Here is a 21067-nt window from a genome sequence, read left to right as displayed (position 1 = left end):
CTTCTCTTTATGAGGATAATAAAAAACAAGAGGGTGACAGATAATAACTTCGAAACCCATTTGGTCCGTCTCTGTTGCTTCGGCCATGTAATATTCATGCAAATCACGCATATATGTTGTCAATTTTGTAAACTCGTCGTTGGCCACCAAGAAATTGCCTCTTTGATACTGGATTGTCGGTTTTGCCATCTCTTTTGAATTATAATAGATGTTCGTGGCATCATCCATGGTTAATCCAGGGCTGTCTTCGATAATCTTATTTATCTTTCTTTGATCTTCATGGTGTATTTTTTCGACTCTTAATTGATTGTTCATTTTTTATGTTTGCCTATCAAATTCGGCCCGCACCCTCTACTTAGGCAGTGAGGCAAATAGATTCTAGAATCTAACAGCATCTTCCCTGTTGCATTTTTCTAGCTTTTTTTTGGTTCAGCAATGTGGCAGAACCGCCCGAAATAACACTCTTACGGAGGTGCTTGTCTTCTACCAGACACTAAGCACCCCGAAAGCAAGCTACAGCGGACAGTATCTGTCGGGCACACCCCAAGGAAGAACCCGAAAGATCCACATTTTTCCCAAGGATCCAATAATAAGAGCGAGTTACAATACTTATCCATTTCATACATCAGAAGCTCTTAAAAATTACATTATTACATTACCAAATGTCAGAGTGCGGAATAATAAACAACGGAATTTAAAAATAAACATCTAGCGATAAGGAACGAGGATCCGTCTGTGCCCACCAGCAGAATCCTCCACACAATGGTACTTCTCATGCATTACCTACAACAGGGGTAAATAAACCCTGAGTACATAATGTACTCGCAAGACTTATCCGACTAGTGAGAATAATTTCCCGACTCCAAGAAATATGATAAGCTTTATGGTTTGCTGGTTTCCTTTTTGACCGAAAGCAATACTATTAGTGAGTCCTTACTTATGATATTATTAATAGCCGTATTAATTTATTATCTATCCATTCTATGTAAGCACATGTTCTACTTTCAAGTAAGAGTTGAGCAATCAGTTCCATTTCATCACCTTCTATCTTTCAGTTCTTACTACGGTGCAAGACCCAAAAACAAGCCGTACCGGATTGCCCGACGATTCACGAATCAATGCCCCCAGCTGGGTACCCCAAAAATACATGCCCTGCTTGTACCCTAGGCACAAGCAGGACTAACCTATCACCCTCCTGTCCTAGGTGTCTAGGTCCCCGTCCAAACTTGGACTCCAAGCCCCCACTCCTGAGTCCCAGACTCAGCGCGGTGCAAGGACCTCCACCACCCCACCTCCAATCAGTCGATTCGAAAAGAGCCGGATTCCATGACAAGAGAGCAACGAGCCTTCCCTATGCCATACCCAAGTATGTGCTCAGGATAATAAATATGTGACTTGCCTCGAGACTTATGCAACGACCGATCCTTAACTGACACAGACAGGGAAAAAGTGTAACCAAGCTATGTCATGTTGGCCGCAGGACACAACCTCTTACACCCACCAGTACCCAACTATATCCCTGCCCAGTCACCATTTTCCTTTCCACCATATTATTATGAGTAATCATAATTATCACCTATTGTGAGTAACGACGGGTTACTCACGCTACCGATATCCTTAGCATAGCAGCTACTCGACCTATACTAGTAGGACTCATAGGTAGATATATTTATACATGTAGTTTCTATAAAATACATGTAACGTAAATGCACATCATATGTATAAGCTACCTACTGTTACCACTAACAAGTATGAAGCATGACATACAATATCATAGCAACTAAAGGTATTCTTACTCCTAATACCGATTTACTTTATATATGATAAAACAAGGATAATAGCTACTTTATTTATCAACCTACTCTAGGGTTATAAAATTTACAGCAAGTACAGAATAATCTAGTGAGCCTACTGTAAATTTTTCATAGCTATAGCTATCACCAATTTACCACAGAAATTCCTACAAATATTAATCTACATAATACTAAGCTCTCTAGTTTGGTTTTATGAACCTATCACTATCACAGCTAACTGCAATCTAACTACACTAATAAATAGATGGCATTTTTGTGAACCTAACAAACTTGGTTTCACTATTTTTGGACATCTATAAGATTTACTATAATTTATCAAAGTTCAGCTCAAAACTAAATTGAATAAGCATTTATTAATGCGCTGGAAAATAGAAAACCAAACTTCAGACCGTGGCCCACTAACCACAGTGTGGCCCACAACCGTGCGATGCGTGCACCCACGGCGCGGCCCATGCAGAGGCGTGGCCCAGCCGAGTGATGCTGGCCCACGATGGGAAGGCCCGCGCGCAATGGCCTTTTTGTGTGAATGCCCCTGACCTACCGATGAACCACGCTGAGGTCCACAATACCATTTCTACAGACAATCCTCTTACGAATATAACCCTCCCCTTTTCCTTCTTTACCACGGCCAAGTCCCCTGGCACCCACGCACGCACCGGCGTGGCGGCGCTGGCACCAAGCGGCTATGCCAGCCACACCAGACCCTCACAACCCTATCTAAGGAGCCGATGCTCACCTTGACATCAACTCAAAGCGGTGGGAGGCGAGACTGAACGGAGACGCTGTCCTAAGCTCCCTCCACGGCGGCAGACTCCTCCCTACGACGGCGGGCACATTCCCGTGAGCCAAGGCACAGACAACATGAACAAGTTTATGGATGGGCAGCAGCGACTCACCCCGAACCTACCAGTCATGGTGGCTTGACCAGAGACTGATCGAGCGAGCCTAGCCACGCGCGCACGACAAGCCTCGCGATGGCGGCGATGGCGTGACTACGGCGGCAGTGTTGAGCAGGCAGCAGCAGGGCGAAATGGGGTGCGCACAGGATAGAGTGGAGCAGGGCGAAGGTACTGTGCCAACGAATTGGACGGAGGTGGACGGGGCTAGGGGAATTGGACGGGCGCTACCGTGGGGTCTTAAAATGATCGATGGCGACGGAACCGTCAAATTGAGGCTCGGCAACGGCCGGCAGCAGTAGTGGAAGGGTTCGGCGCATAGCTAGGTATCTACTCCAACCATGGGCGCACGCAATTTCATGGATTTGGCCGATGCTACGAGCTTGCCTCGACACGGCCCGGTGACAGAGGAACAGAGAAGGTAGGCAAGTTAGGCGCGGCACTAGCACGGCGGACGTGGTCGTCATCTCAAAGCGCAAGCATGCACGGGCGATGGGGAATAGCAAGACGTGCACAAGACGTTTGGCCGCACTGTGACAACCCATAAGCCGATGGTGGCACGGCACTGCGCCGCAGTGGACGGCGTCAGCCAAGGGAAGCAACAACGTAGCTTTGATGAGCCAAAGTGATGGCAAGAGCAGGCGGCACTTCCACGCGCGACAAGGTGATGTGCGGGTAGAGCCAAGCATGGCCACGCATGCATGGCATCGTCGGGCGAGCACAAGGCGGTAGAGCGGCCAGTGTGTGGCACGGCGGTACGGGTCCGCACGGCTGTGCGTGAGCGTGTGCATGCTTGGCGTGCCAGGACGCAGCAATGATGGCGTGGCCTATAGTGCGGGCCTAGTGGCAGGGCTGGCCAGCACGGCGGCCTGCGTGTGGCACACGCATTGGGTAGTAGACGCGGTGACGACGAGTGCTGATGCGGTGATCGTGCCCAGACACTGCAATCGGTCGGGATAGTGACTTGCACGCTTTTTAAAGCTGCCCAAAAAACCCAACTCGTTGATCAAGTAGCTACACCACCTATTTTATGCTCTAGCCGGTATATCAGGCTACTAAAAGAAATCCCAAAACCACACCACTACCTAACCCGATCGTTCTACAAAAATTGCTGAACTTAGCTTCGTCAACGCGTTGTCCGACTTAGGAAATTTTAGCTAAGTCCCCAACAGTTTCGCGTCGAATGCGACTTCCGAGCTACTCGATACACTAGCTAGCGAATCCCGTTCTCGACCGTTCATATTTCACCATCACCTATGAAGTTCATGCGACAAACTTTACCAAAGCTTTGCATATGTGTTCTATAGCAATTTCGTTCCATAAAAATTAATTTAGAACCCTAAGTAATACAACGCGACATGAAATGTAACATGTGTTTCGTGTTTCAAATGAACGTTTCAAGTTTTGTATATTACTTTATACCCTATATTACACACATTTACACACAAGTATGATGCTCATGCAGTGTTTTAGCAAAAAGTTGTACAGTGTAACATCAAGGGTGTTACAATCAAGTTTGTAATGCTGCCACTGAACGTCCTTTTCTTTTTTTGTCAGTCCGCTTTGGGAGAATTAGCGACTGAATCCGAGGACCTTTTCTGTGACTGTGAGGATGCCTTTGATCTTATTTTGTGCTGATGTGGAGGAGGAGGAGGAAGAGAATTATGTTTTCTTGGGGCTAATGAAGAGGGAGGAGGAGGAGTCTTCTCTTTTATCGGGGCTGATGAAGATGGAGGAGGATGAGGAGGAAGAGAAGGAGACTTCTATCTTCTCGGAGGTGATGGCAAGGGAGGAGAGAAGACAGAGTGATCTCCTTAGTTGGGAGATGGTGAGTGATCATCTCTAGGTAGCGAAGGTTCACAGTCGTCCTCATTATCCAAAGACAATGGGTGGTCAAGCTTAATGAAGCGCTTGCGCCAGGGCACATAAGCGCCCTTGTTCTGAACAAGATGTTTCCTGTCTTTTTGTGTGGGGTAATCAATGTGTATCTTGTTATACTTCTTATCAAGTATATTATCAATGCTGATGTGGGCATACCCCGGTGGAATTGGGTGGCCATTAATGGTCCCGTCTTCCACAGGCCAGGCCTGGCCGACTATCACCTTGTTAGTTGTCCATTGCTGATGGATGTATGACTTGACATTGATGGGTTCGGTGATGCTGTCCACTAGATGAGGCGTATTCACCTCTTCTTCATCGAGTAGGGTCAATCCGTAGCTACTACGACCCCTGAACTGTGGGCTAAAGCTAGTCAGAACAGGGTCTAGTGGTACTCCTAATCCCATGGACTACATAGCTACCTTGACTCATTCTTGAATGGTTGCATCAACCTACCTTTCGAATCTATCTTCAATCTCTTGCAGCCACATTAGTGTCTCTACCTCTTGTGCCGCTCTACCCCTCGAGCGACTCCGATAAGTAGAAGATTCTTCCTCGAATGCTAATTTCCAAGGAATAAGACTGGCTCCTCTAGTGCGACCAGGGTGCTCCTTGTTTTCAAGTGCTTGGGTGAGCATATCATTCTCCCTATTAGAAGTGTGGGTCCCTTGCCTCACCTCATTATTTACCTCGGAGATCCTCTAGACAAGGCTGCTTAGGGGCTGGATTTGTGGAGCTAAAGCTCCCATCCATGTCATGGTGTACCCCCTCGCCATATAGAAATATATCGATCTGGGCTCCTAATTGATAGTCTCACGCTCAATGCCAAGCCGTTCCAACATCTCAAGTTCACTTTCATATTCATCCATCTTACTGGTGTAGCCACGAGAGCCAAAAATGATGAGGATTCATCGCTTTAAGTGAGTTCTCCTTATTCTTCCTGCTCAGTTACAAGTACTCCTCGGATTCCCTGTATTGCTTGAATTTCTGCCAGAAGTCCTTCTGCTTGGTGTACTCTCCACCATCCTAATTTGGCTCTTTACCATCAAGGATAAATTTCTTGTACAATGTCCCCTTAAAAGTCTTGAAGCATGTCCCCATGATTTCTTTTGCTTTTTTCTTGACTTGCTCCTTGTCATAGTCCTATGGGAAAGTGAAATACTGTGGGATATTGTTCTCCCATATGTCATCCTTTTCACTTTTGAGAACCCTCCATAGGTCATCCTTTCCCAATCCACTTCCTATACTTAATCAGGATGTAGTCCCTTACAAGTGCCCCAATGACAGTCTTGTATTTGGATGAAGCTTTACGCGGTCTGACCGCTCCCCGAATTGGTCAAACTCAGTGATGTGCCAGTGTGCATTCCTACCAGTAGGAAGCTGTGACACGCCTCGCTTGGTTTCTGGCCTTGCTGCTACACGAACCATCTGGCTCCTCGACTGGCTGAACCTCTTGCTAGAGACACCAAGTAAGCTAAGACCCTCTCAATTAATTAGCATGTATGGCTATCTAGTCACATGATACCTAAGTTACCTGGTCATCTTGGGCATCTTGGTCATCTTGATCCAGCTGGAGACAAGTAGTAGGGCTCCATGGTACCTCGTTCTCACTATCCTAATTGACACTGACACTGTTTGTCGGATCATGCGGCTCTCCCATCCCAGCGATATTAGCTGCTTATCCTTGTTGCCTATGGGTTCTTTGGCGATGGGTTAATGAGTGACAAAGAGTCATGGCTGTGACATGATCGTGGTCAGTTTTGGCTACGTACAACTACTAGTAGCATTTGTGGCTATGGTCATTGCTTTTCTAATTTGGAAGTTGATGTAGGCTTTGTTTCGAAGAACAGTATGTGGACTTTGTTGTATTGGTATATATATATTACCCAACTAATAGAGATGTAATGCAAAGTCTACTAATAAGTCCACATATTGTTCACCTAGAACAGATTCATTGTTTGATTGGCTACATACAACAAAGTCCACATACTGTTCTTCGAAACAAAGCCTACATCAACTTCCAAATTAGAAAAGCAATGACCATAGCCATAAATAAAAGCATGATATCTTTCCAAGACCAAGGAGCAATTCTCCTAATCTTCATATCTCCGGCGGGTGGCTTCTCTTCAATCTCCAGTGCCAGCTGATGGCCATGGTTTGCACTCCTTGCACCATAGTAGGCCCTCAAAGCTTCAACTTCTGTGTTGTATTTTTTTGTACAAATTACCTGGGTAGCGATTGACTTGAGCATAGTAATCTTTCTAGGTAAGGTAGATCTAGGGCACCCGACCAACATGCACTACATACCATGCCATGGTTACCTATACATTCAACCAAATTAGGTTGATAGTGCTATGTCATTCAAACATGTTGTAGACTAAGCAAAGTTGTAGACTATATTCAAATATTCAAACTTCAATTTTCAACACAACTAAATCATGAATTTCAACATCTAACTCATTTCAATCCCACTTTGAGCACTAGTATGTCTTCAACCATGCTTCAAATGACCATAGTGTTTTAAGCTAATTTGTTTGCCATAGATCAAAGAACATTGGCTACTAAGGAAATTTAAAGTGTTTCTACATGAAATCTTGAGAAAAGGGGATAACAGACTGTTGTTATCCTCACAGGCATTTCAATGGACACCTAAGGGGCAGTGCCGGACGCACTCACCGTGGGGGGCGATAGTAGCTCTCCGCACGCTCCTGAAGGCCTTGGTTCACGAACGGCTTTAGCAGATGCATGCGTAGACGAGGGCACGGCCGGTGTGGATGACTAGACAAGGACGCGGGCGACGGTGGTGGTCCGACGGTGCTCTGACAATGTTGAGGAAGACGAGGGCATCGACGTGGCACGGACGGCATTAGGTGGTGTCGAGGAAGACGTGGGTGTCGGACGGTGGCGTGGGGAGCTACACGGCGGCGCTGGTGGTAGCACGGCGGCATGGAGCACTTTGGTGTGGAGGATCGTGGGGCGGGACATAGCGTCGGGCGGCTTCCTTGCTGGGGACGGTAGGGCGCATGGAGAAGAACGGCCGCCGGCATGGAGAATGAGGAGGGGCAAGTGCCGCGGGCGGTGGCACAGGTGTTGGCGGTGCTTCGCCGGTGTGGAGGAAGAGAGCGACGCGGGCGTTCGAATGGGGGTGAAATATTTCGGCAACGCACGCTCAGCCTATATAGCATAGGCGCATCACTGCCGGTGGCCAAGCCAAACCGATAATGATGAGAGCTCATCACTGCTAGGGCAAGCCTCAAACTGAAAGTGATGAGATGCAACATTGCCGGTCCCGTGTGCACTTTATGTAGACTGTTTCAAGTTCCTAACGAACTCATACAAGTAGCGCAGCGGTTTAGGTGCCGCACTCTTTACCCCAAGCCCCGGGTTCGAACCCTGTGTAGCGCAGGTGGGCCAAAATTTTTTGTTTTAATTTTTAATAACCCAACTACTTTATTAATAAATAAAATAAAATAGAAAACTAAACCTAACACAATTACTATCCTAGCGCAGTGGTTAAGGCACTACACTTTGGAGCCTTAGACCCGGGTTTGAACCCCAGGCGGGCCAAAAATTTTTAATTTTGTTTTATTTTTGAATATAAATTAACTACACTATAATTAAATAAAAGAAAATTAAAAACTAAATCTAATACAACTACTACCATAGCATAGTGGTTAAGGCACACTACTCTGGACCCCGAGACCCGAGCTTGAATCTGAGGGTGGGCACAATTTTTTGAATTTGTTTTTAAAATATAGCTGTCACTGTCGGTTTTCAAAATGAAATTAGCAGTGATAGTTATCATCACTGTCGATTTTGGCCCATCAGTGCCGGATTTTTGAACCGACAGTGATGATTATATATAATTTTTTCATTTTTAAACTAAATAAATTCACATATTTATATTTCTATTGCACCTATGTTCAAATGGCTTGAATTTTTTTTACAAACATATACACCCAAATTATGGCTCCACACAAGATCTTAGATTTTTCTGATCATTTTTCTTTATTATTATTTTTTCTTTGTGCTAAACAGGACAAAAAATCCCAATTACATGTTGGACACACTAGAATTTTACATCCACCTTGACAAAAAAGTGGTCCCTAGGGCACATAAGACCCTGTATAAAAGTTTGGCACCATTCCGGATCATTTCGGGGGTAGGCACAGTTCAACCTCTAATTAATCGGTGACGTCGCGTAGAAATTTAATTAAACCGGAGAAAGTACCAAACCATCTCAGAAAATCCCAAACTTGGTGTTTCCTTCACCCGTGGCATGTGCAAGCCTGAGAAAAAGTTTTAGACAAATGCGACACCGAAATGCATATAAACCACTGGAACCTAGCGAACCTAGGTGTTTAGTCATTGTCCATTAGACAGATTCTATAGGTTTGTGAAGCAGGTATGTACCGCCTATATTCAAATGGCTTCAAATTTTTTTTGCAAGCATGTACACCCAAATTATGGCCTCATACAAGATCTTAGGTCTTTTTGATTATTTTCTTTATTATTATATTTTTCTTTGTGCTAAACGGGATAAAGGAGGCCCAATTACATGTTGGAGACACTAGAATTTTGCATCCACCTAGACCAAAAATTGATCCCTAGGGCACATAAGACCCCATGGAAAAGTTTGGCACTATTCCTAATCATTTCGGGGGTAGGCTCAGTTCAATCTCTAATTAATTGGTGATGTTGCGCAGAAATTCAATTAAACCGCATAAAGTACCAAACCATCTCAGAAAAATCTCAAACTTCGTGTTTCCTTCACCCGTGGCACGTGCAAGCCTGAGAAAAAGTTTGAGACTAATATGACACCGGAATATAGAGTTCTTGTTTCACAGCACATGAGTTACAAGAAAAACACAAGCCAAATTAAACTTAAATCTTACAAATTAAACCTAAACAAACACTAATTAGGGGGTGGATGCACAATAGCATACATTTGCATCCAAGCATGGTAATTGATGTCTCAGATTCTGTAACCGCAGCTATCGACGAAGGTCAATGACCGTATGAGTGCACTCTCTCATGCCTCAAAAGACTAGTGACATGGTCGTCCATAGATGTAACCTAATGAATGACCATTGGCCCTGTTTGTAATTCTTAGGCAAAACTAGCATCCTTTAGTAGTGTGCTGGCCGAGGTTCTCGGTAGCTTGGTCTAAAATGGCCAACAAGCCACATGCAGCATAGGTACTGTCATGGAGCAAAATCTGCAAGCGGGCAAAACAAAAAATGAGAGATCATTATTATAATAACAACAACAAATACTACTCATGTATCAGTGACATTGACTTTATCACATGCATATGGTTGTAGCTCACCAAGTATTCGCTTACTTGCAGAACGGGGACATCACCACCACGCAAAACTTCTATCTTGAAGTGCGAGAAATCGGGCACCTGATAGCAAATGTGTTGAAGTGTCTCCAAACAGTTGCGCATGGTAGAGAACTAGGCGCTTGTCCTGCTTGGCATCCATGATCCCGCCTCGCCAGATAAGTTCCTAATGCCCTGATGGTAGCCTCGAAGGGATGTAGAAGCTTAGTTCACACATCCAAGTTTGACTTTTATCAACAGATGTTGTGTTCTCAATGATGTCCGACACCGTGAGCAAGGTAAGTGCTGCTTGCAGCCACTCTATCGGGGATATCGTTTACGACATATGCAACAATGATATTATCTAAATGAATACATACATATTATGAAACAACACTTATTATGGAAATTAAAATACAATTATTAATTAATTAGCATCCAAAAATAAGATATTAGAAAATATTTTGTATAATAGCTGCATAAGGGTGGTTTGGAATGGCCATATCAGGATCGAATGGATCATCGCCAGGGTGGAAACCTAGTTCTTGTGGTGGGGAAGGTCCGTTCATCCCACCTAATAAAATTTAAGAAATATGACTATAAATATATATTTCATTATATAAAATGTGCCAAGTAAAATATCGCAAACTAAATAAACATATATCGATGCATATACATAGCTAGAATATGGAAGAGGGGAACATATATATTGCATTATACCTAATAAAATTTAAGAAATATGAATAGAAATATATATTGCATTATATAATTAAAATATGCCAAGTAAAATGTCGCAAACTAAATAAATATAGATCGATGCATATACATAGTTAGAATATGGAAGATGAAAATATATATATTGCATTATACCTAATAAAATTCAAGAAATATGAATAGAAATATATATTGCATTTATAAAATATGCCAAGTAAAATATCACAAACTAAATAAATATAGATCGATGCATATATATACATAGCTAGAATATGGAAGAGGAGAACATATATAAACCCCCTGCAATGAAATATCCAGGAGCCATGACCAAATCACGTAGAGTGAAGAGAGTGAGAAGTGAGAGTACGTGAAACTAATAAATGAGAGTGAAGTAAGGGTGTGTGCATGGGTATGTGTATGTTCTGGTGGTTCCTTTTTATAGGGGGCAGACACATCACTGCTGGTTTTAAAGAAAAACCAACACTGATGGTGGCTATCATTGCTGGTTTTGTAGGAAAACCGACAATGATGTCCCTGACATCATGTACTTCAATGCATTGCATGCATGCAGGAATAAATATCATTGGTTATGAAAAAATGTTTCTGTGATATTTATTTAATGCTCAAATAATGTCAAAAAAATTCGTATCAGTTGCATAATTATTAGGGCATAATATTTATATAAAATATACATACATGCATTGTCATTTGAAGAGACAAACATCAATATATATACAAAAATACAACATAAAATAACAGAAACCTTAGAATAAAATTACATATACGATAACAAAGACCTAACACTAAAATTAAATATACGATAACAAAAACCTATTTTCGTCTAGGTTAATGTTACAATCGAAGTGTACAAACACATTATAATATAACCACCTTAGAAACATTCTTCTAGCACCCAGGTAAGGTCAAATTGGCACCAGAGGATGCCGGAGATGGCTGACGAGCTACGCCTTTGGGAGACGAATGGAGAGGTTGTCGGGCATTGTTGAACCCATGCCTCTCCGGACATACAGTTTAGAGCACATGGGACGATTGCCGAGCATCGATGAACTCATGCCACTCTGGACAGACAGGCCAGAGCACACCACATAGGATAGATCCGTCAACCTCGTGGCATCCCCATGCTTCGATGTTGCCCTATCTTCACACTACTAGAAATATACACTTCTATGACGAATAGCTTTCATCATTGAAGGACCCAAATTCGTCATAATTTCAGTTTTATGATGAGTTTATGACAGAAAATGGTTCGTCATAGAAGTCACGTCATTCCTTAACTTATATGACGATTCGAGAAATTCATCATAGATGTGGATAGATCTATGATAAAAACTAACCATCATAGAACTATTTTGGCATGCGTGGCAAGGGGGCATCCACACTGGTGGTTGCTTTCATTGGAGATGCTTTCCATGTGTACCTGCTATAGCCGGTTGCATTAGAGATGGTTCAGGTACGTGTCACCTTGTTGTTGGAAAACAAGGCCATCCCTGGTTCTTACACATTTTAGGTTCTTAATGGACCACATGTCGGCCTCCTGTTGTTCCACATGTTAGTTTTCTATTGGCACACGTGTTGTGTTATGATTGGGTCACATGTCATTTCTTCAATGGACCATGTGTCGAATTTTTATTGGTCCACGTGGTCGTTTCTTATTCGACACGTGTCACGGTGCTGTCCGTCCATGTTTTGTTTTTTTATTCGACCATATGGCTTGATGACTTCCTTCCATGTGTTGGATTTTATTAGCCCACATGTCGTGCCATGGCTATTTCTGTAGCAATACAAGGTAGGCTATGCTAGCACAAAAATTATTTCTACCACGTAAAACAGGAACACTGTTGTTACAGATCACGGGATTACCACTAGACGCGTAGATACGGAAGTTGATGAGGCGCGTCGGGGCAGTGTAGTCGATCACCGCGATTGCCTCCACATCAAACGTGCAGTGGCTCATCCTAGTGTTGCAGATGCAACACCCCCAAGGTATCCACACGTGCAGGGAGGAAGCGTCGCAAGCCAGACTACTAGATCTACGAGTGCAACTCAGTGAGGGCTTGGGAGATGGATAGCTGCTGGGCGTGGAAGATGGAGCAGCAACTGCTGCGCCAAAAGGGTCCAAACCCTAAGCCGCCCCCACCCCTCAATATATAGAGGTCCCTGATAGGCCTCTAGGTCTAAGGCCCATTAGTACTTCTAAACCTGGTCCAATTTGGATAAGATCCTCATTGGGCTTCCAGCCCCTTAAGTGTGCAACCCTATAGTTCACATACGTATAGACATGACGTGAGTACTTCTACTCGGCCAATAGTTGGTAGCAGCCTCTAGCAAGACATGCCAACTCCTATACGCACATGAAGATCATATCATATGAACCATCACAACATCATGTACATACTATTCCCTTTGCCTCACGATATTTGGTCTAGCTCCAAGCCAACCTCTCTTTCTCGATCCTGTGATTCAAAATCCCTTTCTAGGTTAACTCTTAACCTCACGTAGCATGGCCATGCATTTCCGGATTTGATCACTCGAGTGGCCCAGAGATATCTCTCTCAAGTAGAGAGGGGCAAATTCCATCTTGACTGATCATGCCCCTCACAGCATGCTTCCTGACAAACCCGAAAGCTACCTTTATAACTACCAAGTTACGGAGTAGCGTTTGATAGCCCCTAAGTAAGTCGATTCACATCTTGAGTGCATGCAACAATCTCAGGTCTAAGGACAAAGCGTACACATTGTGTAAAGAGAACTATGTAACTATATCTCGTGTTGGGTCGGTCCTAGCACATGTTTGTACACGTGCCCACATTATTAGTTTGACATCTTCATGTCCATGACTTGTGAAACATAGTCATAAGCTAATACATGTACTAGTCTAATATTCATGTGTGTCCTCACATGAACTCCAACTAGGGACAACTCTAGAATAACCATACAAGTAAAGAGTTTCACATACAATTCACATAATTGCAAATCAATTCAAGTAGCCTTTAATGGATATTCAAGGAACACAATATGAAACATGGATACAATGGAATATCATCATCTCTATGATTGCCTCTAGGGCATATCTCCAACAATTTCACATGTCATGCACTGGTTCATCCACGTGTCATATTTTTATTTGATCACGTGGCCTGCCTAGGTTCTACCACGTGCCTAACAAATCAATTCCAAAGTTAAGCACGAACGTCTTACTCCAAGTAGCAAGACGATCTAGAGGTACAAGTGTAGAGGAGGAAGCCAAGAATTCTAACACTCCGTCCAGCCGTTGTACAAGGCTTGCCGAGTACAAGAAGTAGAGGGAACCGCTACTCCGCTATTCCTCTCACTCTTTACTCACTCACTCCCTACTCTAGTCTAGCTAGAAGCTAATGGAAATGTAGGTGCTATTGATCTTCTTCTCCAAGTGTATGATGATATGAAATGTGAGGAGGGGGTCTTCTTATATAGCCTTGAGTATGATGGTTTTGGTGAGGTATTTTTGGTAAGCACACATGCAACCGTCCTTGGGGGCATTAATTGCACTGCCTCCTAAAGAGTGGGCCCGAGAGGCGGCAAGGGGGTGCGACCGCACCTAGGGTGTGCTCACACCCTAGTTGGCGCCTCCCCGCACCACCTTCGCCAGGTGGGCTCTAGGGTGGATTTGGAGCCCTACCATGTTGGTGTTCTACCTAGAAATGGAGTTGGATGGGCTGTCTTGGGCTTTACTTTGTGTTTTGCTTGAATATGCCTTTTCGGTTGCGCATTTTAGTGTATTTTCACGTGTTGCCCTGCAAAACACATATGTACCAAAACTTGTGGAGAATGTTTGTTATAATCCCTAATTCTAAGCTTTAGCGTTCATATTTGTTTCATTTTGTTTGAATGTTGGTGGTAGAAGTATGAGTTAAGTACCACCAACAAAGATTAGCAAAGACTTGTTTGTGTTGTAAATCTATGTTGATGATATCATATTTTGATCAACCAATGAAGATTATTGTGAGGAGTTTGGAAAGATGATGGCAAGTGAATTTGAGATGTCCATGATTGGAGAGCTTAGTTACTTCCTTGGTCTTCAAATCAAGCAAATAAAGAATGGCATATTTGTGAGTCAAGGCAAGTACATCAAGGACATGCTCAAGAAGTTTGGAATGGATGATGCTAAAGCTATTAGTACACCAATGGGGATAAATGGAAGCTTAGATAGTGATGCTAGTGGCAACATGGTGGATCAAAAGATGTATCGGTCTATGATTGAAAGCCTACTCTATGTGACCGCATCAAGGCCGGATGTGATGTTTAGTGTGTGCATGTGTGCTAGATTTCAAGCCTTACCAAGATAAAGTCATTTAAAGGCCACCAAGAGAATATTGAGGTACTTGAAGTGTATACAAAATGTTGGATTGTGGTATTCCAAAGGAGCAAGATTTGAGTTGATTGGATATTAGGACTCCGATTATGCGGGATGCAAAGTTGAGAGAAAGAGCACATTCGACACATGTCAATTATTGGGAAGATAATTTGTGTCTTGGTCATCAAAGAAGCAAAATAGTGTAGCACTTTCAACTGCCAAAGTGGAGTATATTTCGGCCGGTAGTTGTTGTGCTCAATTACTTTGGATGAAGGCTACTTTGAGTGACTTTAGAATCAAATTCAAACAAGTGCCATTGCTATGTGACAATGAGAGTGCCATGAAGCTCACCAACAACCTGGTTCAACATTCAAGAACAAAGCACATAGATGTCCGCCATCATTTCATAAGAGATCACCAACAAAAAGTGGACATTTGCATTGAGAGCGTGGGCACCGATGATCAACTTGCTGATATTTTCACCAAGCCACTTGATGAGAAGAGGTTTTGCAAGCTAAAGAATGAATTGAACATACTTGACTTCTGAAATATGTGTTGATGCACCCCCATTATATGACATGCCTCTCCTTCGAGCAAAACATGGTAAAATTGATTGACATGTCATTCATACATTGCTAAGGACTTGTTTAGTGCATCTAGTCATTCCTCACATGTCTTAGGCTCATTCATAAAAATTAAATGAATTTGATGCTTGTATGGTACCACTATTGCTTGTATGCTAGAAATGATCTAGCGGTAGCATATAACATGTTTGTGGGCTTGTGAACCTAGTGTTTAATATAGAAAATGAGCTATAAGTGTTTAATTCAACATGGTCAAGATAACCCTTGAAATGAGGTGTGAAGAAGCTTGCCCTTGGATCAAAGCAAGTTAAATATCTTTTGCAAGTGATCTAGATTGAACCAAATATGGGAAACTGATCCTCACTTTACATGGTTTCACACTAACCTATCTAAAATTTGAGCTCACCTTTTGTGGTATTTGATGCCAAAGGGGAGAAGTAATTCATAAAGATAGTAAGATAGGGGGAGCAAACAAATGAAATGACATTGTAAGGGGATCAATTAAAATTTGAAGCACACAAGTAGGGGAGCAAGCTCATAAACTTGTTTGATGCATTTGAATGTGCATTACATATGTTTGCTTGCATAGCACAAGTCTTTAAATTCCTTATCCATGCTTGTGTGGTGTATGCTAGTTGTAGGATTGATTGATGAAATACAAAACTAGCATGCATAGGATTATAGTTAGATGTGCCTTGCTCACTTTTCAAGTGGTACTAGAGCCTTGCTTATAATGTTGATCTCATGAGGTAGCTAGTGTTTGTGTTTTGCAAGAGCAATCTAACTAACCATGGTGCTAAGGATGGTATTATTGGCTACTCCGATTTGTATCACGCTTCAAAGGTCCATTCTTTACACCTTAGCATCATTTGGTAGACATTACTTCCCCACACTTCCTAATCTATGCATATGTGCAAGCTTTCAAATCCAAACTCTTAGCACATATGTAGTGTAACATCCCAGATGTTAAAAATAGTTAAAACTTGATCATGAGCATCATTGTGCATAATCACCAAGTATTGTTTCATTAATGCATTGTATGTTTCAAATAGTAGCATGTCTATGTTGCATAAGTGATGTTTCATTTTATAGCCTTGCTAGGTTGCAAATGTGGTGTTTCATATGTTGCATATGCTATGCTCTATTTGTTGCATGAAATGTTACCTTTGATATCAATTAAGAAACTTTGTGAAGTTATATATGAGAATTTGTTTAAATAAATAAAATTTTGTTAATATAAACTTTGTTATTTAAAGTATGATCTATAATATAGAATCAAAGTTTGTTAGGGTTTTCAATTCAAATATGTTTAAAATGGAACTCAAAGATTGAATTTAAGGTTGATTTTGAAACTTAGCCAACTTTTGCTTAAGTCCCTGGAATCAGTTTTAAAGTTCAAACTTTGGTGAATTATTAAATGAACTTTCATAAATAAAATTTGTTCAACTTTTGATTCACTGATTGGTGTGATGTTTAAGCTTTGATAATGTATAATTAGATGGGATGATGGATTAGTGCTTGACCTTCAATTAATTGCGCAAACTTGCTTAACCAAAACAGTTTTCAAAACCTCAAACTGAACCTAGGGTTTTAGTTTCACTGAACCCATGTTTGCAATTCAAAATCTCAAAATATTTTGCTCTTTTGATCTTGCACCTTAAAGAAAAGATGGACAAAGCTTGTAGATGAACACCTTTCGTTCTTGGGGTTGTTTGAGTTGCTGAACGTAATCGAGAGAAAATGGAAGGGAGAGATGAAGTTTCAGTCGGCTACACTAAGTCGGCAGCAACTGCCACGTAGCTGCTTCACCACCGACGGTCACCGCCCTTGCTCATCGCCTTTGCATGCACGTGACATGTAGCTGCTTTTGTGGACAAGTCCAAGCAGCTACTAGTTGCCCAGAAGTTTCACCCGTGTTGATATAGCCCAAAGTCGGCCGCTGTCTTGCTTCTTCTTTCTTCCCGCCGCCACCGAGTACCTTCACCTCGCTGGCGCATTTCATTGTAGCTGCTCCATCTTAGCCCAATTGGCTACGCTCGTAACTCCACCTCACTCTTGCACACCTACTTGACCAGCTCGTGCCATCTCTCCTCACCGAAATCGGCCACGGGCCGAATTCCCGCTGCGGCGGCTCGCCATAGCCGCTGAGCACCACCTCACTGTGGCCAGCTCGTCCCACTGCACTTCCCTCCCTCATATCGCTTGTTTTGGCTCCGCCTTGACTCAGTGATGCTCATCGGCTCACCTTATTATCTCTACCATGCAGGGCACACCGGAACACCGCCACCTTCTCTGGTTCACACCACCATAACCACCCTCACTGTCGGCAGGCACGTCTGCTTCGCCCCCGCTTCAACCAAGCAGCGACCCAACATCATGGTGAGCTCGTGGTACCTCTTGAACCCTTATCTGAACCCCTACCACACTATAGTTGTCTGTTCATTGCCACACTACTGTGCCACCAAGCCACCATGGCTGTGGCTGCATGTGCACCCAACCCTTACTAGTTCAACCGATAGCGTAGATAGATCCGTATGGCCACCCTGAGCGCGCTGGTGGTCTTGCTGTCGCCGGAGACCTCATCATCGACGAGCTCCGCCGTGCTGGAGCACCGCCATGCCACCACAGTCACCAGCATGGTCGCTGCCATGCCCCAATCATTCATCCATCACGACCAGTGTGTGTGCGACAAAGAGAGGAGTCCGTTGGGCCAAGTCTTGTCTCCGGCGACCTCGCCGACGGTGAGTACCCGTCGGTCAACGGCGGTGTACCCACGGTCGGGCGTGGGGGCACTGTGCCGCTCACCCCAGTCCCGCACATCAGTGGCTGCGGCTAGCTGCGCGTGGGTGAGAAAATAATTTCAGCATAGAAAATGTTTTATCCTTTTTCAGAAAATGATTAAAAGTGTAGTTTCTTGCCAAATTCATAACTAAATAAATAGTGATGATAAAAACGTGAAACTTTTTTGTAGCCTTCTTATATGATGATCTACCTAGGAAAAATATGAGCCAACCATTTTAAGTAATTTTGGTATGCTTAAAAATTACCTCTTTAAATTAATAAATGGACCTTGCATGATTTTTATAGACTTAAATAATTATGTTTTAATCATGAAACTTTTTGTGTTTGCTTTACATGTTGATATCCACCTTCACAAAAAGTTTTGTACTATTTTGATGAAAATAAATTGTCCATTTAATTCAAATGCCTTTTATGGATTAATAAAAATATAAAAATGATTTCTATAAATCCTTAAATGACTTTGATGTGATTTTGGGATTGATTGTGGACCTTGGAACACCAAACCCCTATTGTTCCTTAACTACTTAATTACTTTCCATAATATGTTTATCATCAACTTGTTATATAATAAATAAATGGTCTAATTAAATGCTTAACTAGTAGATGCATGCTTATAAGCCTTGATTGCTCCTGGTATGCAAGAGTTGAGTAAGTGGTTATGCTTTGTAGATGTTTTTCATGGTAATCTTGTTAGTCCATGTGAAGTTATGCCTTTCATGATAGATAACTAATTCACTTGATGGTTAATTAACTAAAATGCCTTTATAATAATAGCCTAGTTATTTAGTGAAGGGAAGTTGTACTCAACTTTCTTAAGTTTGTTAAGTTTCATTCATGCACTTGTATGCCTCATCATGCATCATGGCATGTAGTCCATCATGTTAAGTGAAGCATCATTTATTACGTGCAGTGTATACGAGAGTGAGAAAACTCGTGTTGACCAAGTTTCAGAGAACATCCATCCACCCGTGGAGTTGGTGAATCCTGTGATCCTCTATAGAACTAACATTCTCTGCAACGCTCTATGGTCTTAACGAACGAAAGGGGTGAAAGGGTCAGAATACGTGAGCCCCTTTTTCGCATACAAAAAGGGAAGAAAACGAGTTCGATCAAACAAAACAAAATGATGAAATTGTTTTTATGATACATAAGGGTCGGCACTTGTTCATAGATTACAATAAGTGTTCATCCAATCTATTCAACTAACTAGCCCCTCTGGGGGAGAACTATGTCTTCAACTCTATCCGCCAGGTCCTGCGCAAGAGGAGCCACCACCGTCTCTATCTCGTCTAGCTCGGTGGCTTCATAGCTAGGTGCGAAACCAAGGCGCATCATCTCCAAGTCGGTGTTATCCGCATAATGCGAACGAGCAATCACGAAGGCTTGGGTGATCCAACGCGAAGAGCTTCCCTCTCAAGATGGTGCACCTGCGCCGTGATATCAACGGCACAGGCCATGAGCGAACTGGCTCCCTCTGGCCGCACCACCTCTAGGTCATCACAGACCACGCCGAGGGTGGCGCTCAGGATGCTGAGCTCATCGCTCTCCGCCTAAAGGTTCCTCCTCACCTCGGCAAGCTCCATGGCTAGCCCAGCAGAGATGCCCTCGGCCTCTAGCCTCTGAGTTATCATGATTTTGAGCTTGGCCTAGAGGGAGCCAATCCTCTTATGTGCCTCGTCACGCTCTCAGATGGCCTGGTCACGCTCCCCGCGTGCCTCGTCGAGCTCTCAGATGGCCCGATCGTGCTCCTCATGGGCCGTGCCACACTCCAAGCAGAGTCTCCCCATGGTTTGGAGCAGCTTGCCTCACTCCTTGCGCAGCCGGGCGACCGCCTCGGCATCCTGACTCGCCCTCCGCTCTAGGGCTACGAGCTTCTCCTTGGCTACTAGCTTTAAGTCCTGATCCCTTTCAGCCTCGACCAAAAGGTCGAGGATCCGCTAGCGGGTCACAACATCCTTCTGCAGTAGCTCATCCCGCTCGCTCCTAACTCTAGCGGCGACTGACTCATCTTGCCGTGCCCTCGCTAAGAGGGCCTCGAACGCCTTCTCGGTCTCCTCCTCATGCCGACGGGCCTCAGCCTCCCACAGTCGGAGATTGGCCACCTCCTCGGCAAGGGGGGTCAGCTCAGCCACCCTCTATTGGGTGGCAACAAGCTGGGCGGACACATCCCCATGCAGCTAGGCCTCTTTGACAAGGCGGTCCTAGCTCTCCTTCTGCTCACGATGGAATTGGGATTTCTCCCGGCTGCGAGCGATAAGGGACTAAAAAAGATGATGGTTAGAACACAAAAATACATAAAGAAAGAAGAGGGCGACAAGCAAGATTAAGTGAATACCTGACTAGTGGGAATGACGATGTCACACAGGGTGCCCCTGGCCTAGTTCAGAGCTTCTAGCACGGCCTAAATCCCCTCGTTGAGACTCTCCCGCTCCATGCTCTCAACAGCATCATCGAGGGAGAAGAGTGTCGACGTCGGGTCTTGCGGATCCATCCACTAGAGTAGAGGCTCACCCCGCGCAGGCGAGTGTCTGCCTCCCAACGTCAGGGCTAGGGGTGACTCCCCGCTGGTCCTCTCCACCACTACCACGATGCTCAGGGACCCCTCAGCCATGTCCCCCTCCGTCCGACCAATGTCGAGCGCCGTCACCTAGGCCGCCGGAGGTGCGGGCCGCATCGCTACCTCGGGCACTGCCACGGTGGCG

The sequence above is a fragment of the Miscanthus floridulus genome, chromosome 17, assembly GCF_019320115.1.
Source record: "Miscanthus floridulus cultivar M001 chromosome 17, ASM1932011v1, whole genome shotgun sequence".
Taxonomy (NCBI): Eukaryota; Viridiplantae; Streptophyta; class Magnoliopsida; order Poales; family Poaceae; genus Miscanthus; species Miscanthus floridulus.
This window is presented reverse-complemented; position numbering follows the sequence as displayed.